Source organism: Pelodiscus sinensis, chromosome 3, assembly GCF_049634645.1.
Source record: "Pelodiscus sinensis isolate JC-2024 chromosome 3, ASM4963464v1, whole genome shotgun sequence".
Lineage (NCBI taxonomy): Eukaryota > Metazoa > Chordata > Testudines > Trionychidae > Pelodiscus > Pelodiscus sinensis.
Genome location: NC_134713.1, coordinates 162800724 through 162808210, shown reverse-complemented (window position 1 = coordinate 162808210; position 7487 = coordinate 162800724).

Here is a 7487-nt window from a genome sequence, read left to right as displayed (position 1 = left end):
GGTGCACGTTCTGGACTTGCTGCTGCAAGCCTGCCAGCAATGGCTCGAGGCTACCTGGCACCACCTGGGGAACGTCAGCCCCCTGCCTCTCCGCCTGGCCGCCCTGGGGGCCGTGGAGGAGCCGCGGCGGCGCCCCGGCACCGGCGTGCCCCGCCGCATCTGGCGTCTGGACACCAGCAGCGACTGGTGGGACCGCATCGTCCTGGAGCACTGGGACGACCGACAGTGGACCCAGAACTTTAGGATGAGGAGGGACACCTTCCTGGAGCTCTGCGAGTGGCTCGCCCCTGCCCTGCAAAGAAGGGACACTCGCATGAGGCCCGCCATCCCCCTCCAGAAGCGGGTGGCCATCGCCCTCTGGAAGCTCTCCACGCCGGACAGCTACCGATCCGTCGGGAACCAGTTCGGCGTGGGGAGATCCACTGTCGGAGCAGTGCTCATGCAGGTACGGCGCTCGTCGGCCACCGAGCCGGGGGGGAGGGGGGCTGCGAGGAGGGGATGGGCCGCCCCAGGGACAAAGGGGGGGGCGGGAGGAGGCGAAAGCGCCCCGCACCGGAGGGGTCGGGCTGTCCCGGCCGTACTACACGCCGCCAGGGGGGTTGCTTCCGGGAGTGGGGCGCGGGGCACTGCCAGGGCACGCACGCTCCCAGCCACCCGGGCGCCCCACTGATTGACGCTTTGCTGTGTCTCTCTCCGCAGGTGGTCAAGGCCATCAACCGGGTGCTGCTCCGCAGGGTGGTCCGCCTCGCCAACCCGGATGCCGTCATCCGGGGATTCGGCGCCCTCGGCTTCCCCAACTGCGGGGGGGCCATCGACGGGACGTACATCCCCATCCGTGCCCCGGAACACCAGGCGTCCCGGTACGTGAACCGCAAGGGGTACTTCTCCGTCATCCTGCAGGCCGTATGTGACCACCGGGGACAGTTGACGGACATAAATGTGGGCTGGTCCGGCAAAGCACACGACGCCCGGGTGTACCGGAACTCCTCCGTGTGCCAGCGGCTGCAGGACGGGACCTTCTTCCCCGACCGCCACATCAGGGTCGGGGACGTGGACATGCCCGTCTGCCTGGTGGGGGATGCCGCCTACCCACTGCAGCCCTGGCTCATGAAGCCCTACACGGGACACCTCAATCCCTCCCGCCAGGCCTTCAATAACAGGCTGAGCAGGGCCCGCATCGTGGTGGAGGGGGCCTTCGGGCGACTGAAAGCCCGCTTTCGATGCCTCCTCACCCGTCTGGACCTGGCCGAGCACAACATCCCTCCCGTGGTGGCGGCATGTTGTGTGCTCCACAATTTGTGTGAGCGGAAGGGGGAGGCTTTCTTGCCAGCCTGGATGGCTGAGGCTGACCGCATGGCTGGACACTACGGTCAGCCCCGCACCGCCGCCGTCCGGGAAGCCCAGCGGGGGGCCATCCGGATCCGGGAAGCCCTGCGGGAGAGCTTCCAGGTGGAGGAGGAGGAGGACTGACCTCTCCCTGCATGCCCCACCGGGGCCTTCTTCCACCCTACCCCCCCCTTCCCCTTTCCCCTCCCTACCTACTGTCAAATAAAGACACCTGTTTTTCCAACAAAAACGTCTGTTTATTTCAGAGAACTGGGGTGGGGGAGGGAGGAATGAAGGTGGGAGAAGGGAGGGGGAAACCTGGGACGAGGGAGCTGGAAGGGGAGGGGAGGGAAGGGAGGAAGGGAAAGGAAAGCTCAGGGGTGGGAGTCTGGGTGCCTCTCCCGTCTCGCCACACTGCGGGTCCGGGGGCGTCGGTGGGGAATGGTTGTGGAGGGGGGGGCAGAGAGGACAGGGGGTGTGGAGGAAGCAGGAGCGGAAGCAGGAGGAGCAGGAGGAGCAGGGGGAGCAAGAGGGGGAGCAAGAGGGGGAGCAGGGGGAGCAAGAGGGGGAGCAAGAGGGGGAGCAAGAGGGGGAGCAAGAGGGGGAGCAGGGGGAGCAAGAGGGGGAGCAAGAGGGGGAGCAGGGGGAGGAGGAAATGGAAAGCGGTCTAGCAGGCTCTGGAGGTGGCCTCGCAGGGCACGGCCCTGCTCCTCCAGGGCCTCCAGACTCCTCTGGCGCAGCCTGAGGTCCTCCTGGACCCAGTGGTCCTGGAGACGGAGCTGTCGGTCCAGGAACCGGAGATGCCGCCTCTGGTAGTCCTCCTGGTTCCTGGCTGTCCTGCTTGCCCGGGCGCGGGCGGCTGCTGCAGGCGGGGTGGTGCGCCCTGCAGTCCCCGGTGCTGCAGCTGTGGTGCAAGAAGACCAGCGGTCAATTACCCCAGGGGCCCAGGTGTGTGAAACCCAGCTCCCCTCTGCAAGGCCAGGGCCCCTGCAGGATCCCCAGCTGCTGCTCCGTAGTGGGCAAGGCCCAGGCGCACGGTCCCGGGGCTCCCTCTCGCCCCAGCCCCCCGTACACATAAGGGGAACACGAGGGTACTCACAGGTGGACGCCTCCCCGGCCTCTGATGATGCAGGCGAGCGGCTCTGTGGGGTGCCTCGGGGGTCCCGGGTCCTGGGAAGGCTGGCGGCAGGCTCCTGGCTCTCAGAGCCCTCTTCCTCCTCGGTGTCCAGGAGCGGTCCCTCTGCCCCGGGGTCAATCACGTCCCGGGGGGCAGGGACGGCATGAGGCCCCAGGATGCGGTCCAGGGCATGGAAGTGGGGGCAGGCCTCCGGGTCAGCCCCTGGCAGGCAGGCCCGGGAGTAGGACTGCCGCAAGTCTTTAATCTTGCAGCGCACCTGCTCCCGGCTGCGCTGGTGGCCCCTGGCGGCCAGGCTGGCAGCCATGCGTCCATAGACGGCCGCGTTCCGGTGGCTAGTGCGGAGATCGTGGACATTTGAGGCTTCCCCCCAAACCTCGATGAGGTCCACGATCTCCGCACTTGACCAGGCGGGCGCCCGCCTTTTGCGCCCCCGGGCAGGCTCCCGGGAGCCGCCAGGCTGGTCGTGGGGAGCAGTGGAGGGCTGGGAGCCCTCGGATGGCTGGCTCATAGTGTGGCAGGTGCAGGCTGTGCAGGCACGGGTGCTTGCAGCCTTGCAACTGGCACAAAGTGAGTAGCCAGCCCGTGGCCCTTTAAGGGCTCCGGGGCCGGGAGGGGGGCAATAGAGTTTCCCTGGTGTTGGCCAGAGTGGCCACCAGGGAAACCTGGGAAGCCTTAGCCTCCCACTAGTTCGAACTAAAGGGCTACACAGCCCTTAGTTCGAACTAGCTAGTTCGAACTAGGCGTTAGTCCTCGTAAAATGAGGTTTACCTAGTTCGAACTAAGCGCTCCGTTAGTTCGAATTAAGTTCGAACTAACGGAGCGCTAGTGTAGCGCATAGGAAAGTTAGTTCGAACTAACGTCCGTTAGTTCGAACTAACTTTCTAGTGTAGACATACCCCAAATGGTTCCAGCCCCCCGGACCAATCATATGCAATCTTTCTCTCATGTTCTGGTCTTTACACACTCCCCTACTCTCCCTCTCTTTCTATGTCTTTTCACACACACAACTCCCTTTATTCTTTCCCTTTCTCATGCCTACCCACACACCTCACTCTGTTCTCACTCATCCTCCACACTCACACATTTTCTCTCTCACATACACACACACACACCCTACCCCTCCCTCTCTTCACTCTGCTATTTTTATGCAGTTGCTTGGATAACAGATAACCCCCTTCTGTCACCCTTCATTGCTTCTCGACGAGCTACCATCGTCTAATTCTGAACGTCCACTACAAATTTGTTTTGAAGGGAAGGATTTTTGGTCTCAATGACTCCTTTTGTCTCATGCACTGGCACTGAAATATTTAGACTTTTAAAAAGCTTTTGCAGCAGTAATTATTTCATTCACCTGCTTGCGGGTCGGGGTGGGGTGGGGGAACACTGCCAATGCCTTTTTCCTCTTGGGTTCACTCGTAATCTGTTGTTTGTTACCCACAGTAGAATTTGTCCTCAGGCTTCCTGTATCATACTGATTTTGACATGAGTTGCACGTTTGCCAGTTTCACATTCAGTCTCAGCACAGAGACGATATATAGTGTCCATGTTTTTGCTTTCATGCTTTTGTTTTTATTTATGCTAGCTGTTAGCATAGGCAGCTGTTGGTGTCCAGATGCCAGAGGCTGGTTTCTCTAGTCTAAAGACCTCTTCGTGTCAGCACCTTCACTCCTGTGAGAGGAAGGAGATGTGAAGAGCTGGGGTGCCATGGCAGTGGGATGGAAAAGAGAGAGGTGTCTTGGAGCGGAGAACTGCAATTCCTGATCTAATTTGCAGCCAGTGCTGTGAATCAGAACTGTCCCTGTGCACATGAAAGTTATTGTGCTAAAGGTTCCTGTCAGGACAGGAAGCTACAGCCAGCTCCATGTGTAGCCCCCTGCCTCTGCTTCGTTTGCATGGAGACCTGAGTCCTATGGTACTGGAAAATACATGTTACGGGGATGGACACCTTAGAAATGCATCAGTAGACCAATTGAGAGACAGTCCTGTGACCCTGATGATCCACTGTTTAGTGAACATAATACATGTGGGTGTTCCGTTCACATTCTCCAAAATATTTATCCAAACTTTGGGCCCAACTCTCCTGATCCCCCTAAAGGTGAAACTTTCTTTGGGGCTGATTTGTCATTTACACTAAGGCTGTGTCTACATTGGCATCCCTTTCCGGAAAAGGGATGCTAATGAGACACTTCGGAATTGCAAATCCGCGGGGGATTTAAATATCCCCCGCGGCATTTGCATTTACATGGCTGCCGCTTTTTTCCGGCTCGGGGTTTTTGCCGGAGAAAAGCGCCAGTCTAGACGCGATTCTCCGGAAAATAAGCCCTTTATAAGTAGGAATAAGAGATCCTCTGGAAAAGGGCTTATTTTCCGGAGAATCGCGTCTAGACATGCGCTTTTCTCCGGCAAAAACCCCGAGCCGGAAAAAAGCGGCAGCCATGTAAATGCAAATGCCGCGGGGGATATTTAAATCCTCCGTGGATTTGCAATTCCGAAGTGTCTCATTAGCATCCCTTTTCCAGAAAGGGATGCCAATGTAGACACAGCCTAAGGGTATGTCTCCACTGGAGGCAGAAGGTAGAACTTCAGCTCAGGTGGATATACCCATGTTGGCTCTGATAAATCAATGAGCTAAAACCAGAAGTGTAGCTATGACAGAGTGTGTGGCAGGAGACGCTAGCCACAGAAGTATGGACCTAAGACCTTGAAAGGAGGGTCATACACAGACCAACTATCCTGCTGCTAACACTGCCACAGCTATACTGTTATTTTCTGTGCACTAGCTTGATCAGAACTAACGGGTATTTCTGCTCAAGCTGGAAAGTACACCTATTTTCACTGTAGATAGTTCCCAGTAGTGTGAAGGTACTTTTCATTTACATTTACATACACTTTAGACCACTTTATAGCCCATTATGCTGACAGCTTGGTGTGAAGGAGTCGTATGTCTACACTACATGGCTCTGTCGACAGAGCCATGTAGATGAGCTTTGTAGACATGGCAAAATGAAGCGGTGATTTAAATAATCACCGCTTCATTTACATCAAAATGACTGCCGCGCTGTGCCGATCAGCTGTTTGTCGGCACAGCGCGGTAGTCTGGATGCTTGGCAATTGACATCAAAAGCCTTTATTGCCCGCCCCAGTAAACGTCATCCCACGAGGCATAAGTGGGCATTCGACAAAGTCTTTTGATGTCGATTGCTGAGTGTCCAGACTACCACGCTGTGCCGACAAAGAGCTGATCAGCACAGCGCGGCAGCCATTTTGTTGTAAACGAAGCGGCGATTATTTAAATCACTGCTTCATTTTGCCATATCTACAAAGCTCATCTACATGGCTCCGTCAATGGAGCCATGTAGTGTAGACATACCCTATGGGTCTGTCTCCACTGCAGGGTTTTTCCGGAAAAACTACTCTTACGTCCACACTGCTATTGCGATCTTTTGACAAATTTGAAAGAACTGAGGTGTTTTTCTAATATTGGTAAACCTCTTTCTACGAGGAAGAAGCCTTTTTCCAAGAGAGTTCTTTCAGAAAAAGGCGTGTGTGGACGAGGAAGAGGGTGTATGGTGTTTTTTTTCTTTTGAAAGAAGCAGCCCCAGGAAATAACACAGCTGCCCTGGTGGACACTCCATCCAAAGTAATCAGAAGTCTATAGTTCCTGTCTCCTTCCAGCATCCTGGACAAGCCTTGTGGCAGGAAGCCAGACCTGAGAGCAGCACCTGAACTGTGCAGCTCTTCCTGCCACAGGCATTGCAACCCATGGCCCGGCCACAAGCCCCCTGAGACTTCTCTGGACCTCACAGGAAGAAACACCAGGGCTCCCAGGACCCAGCCAGGGCAGCAAATGGCATGTGCCCTCCTGGTCTGGAGCGGAGATCCTGTCCCTCCTCAAGCTGTGGGGGGAGGAGGAGACCCTGAAGGATCTCCACTCCCAGCACAGAAATGCCAATATCTGTGGCCATGTGGCCGAGGTCTTGGTGAAGGAGGGACACCCCCCCACCCTCAGACCTTAGAACAAATCCATATTAAAGTCAAAGAGCTCCACCAGGCCTATGCCAGGGCCAGGGAGTGCAGCTCTTGTTCTGGGGCAGGACACACGACTGACCCTGCTACCAAGAGCGCCACCAGATTCTGGGGGGCAGGGAAGCCCTTTCCCCACTTGTGGTGGTGGACTTGGGGCTTGAAACGTTCATTGTCACCAGTCCAGAGCTTGCTGCTGAGGAGGACGAGGGACAGCAGGTGCAGGAGGAAGAGGACATGGCCAGCACAGTCACCCTCACTCTTGAGCTGGTACCCCAGGGTGTGGACGTGTTGCAGGCAGCCTCTGATGACGGGGAGGGATCGTCAGGTGAGTGCTCTCAGTTTTACACACTCAGAGTGGGGGAGGTGGCGCAGAGGGGATGGGGTGTGATCATTACTTGGCCTGGACATCGTGCTGCAGTTGGTGCATGTGGAAGCACATGCAGCGCCAGTCTGTTTTACACGGCCTCAGGAGGAAGCCCCTGAGCACCCCTGGGATTCTGCTCCCAGGCTCAGGGGAGGCCACAGACACCACTAGCCACCTCTGGAAGCAGGCTGGGCACAAGGGCGCAAGCATGGCCTCATTCAGACTGAGGAGTGCTGTACACAGCACAGGGGCATGACTGCACGTGTCAGGCACCACCCATTCCTGCGGATAGCACTGTCAGGTGCAGATGTGTATTTGGGCCCCAGGGAGAACCAGGCTGCTGCAGGCCCCTCTGCCGCCCATGGAATCCCATTGTGGCCGGACACGTCTCTTGCCTGCTTGTCTGTGGGCCGGGGGGAAGGGGAGATAAGCGGGCAGCATAGTTCCCTGGGCACCTTGCAGCCCCTGTGAGGCAGGGCCAGCTGTGCAGGCCACACATGGCCTTGCTCCCAGGACATCGCCCTCCTCTGGCCTGAGGACTGTTGGTCGCTGCTCACAGAAGAGGGCACAGCCTCAGGGACAGTTTCTGCATGGATGACTGACCACCTCTCCCTCTGTGTTCTCCCCAACCAG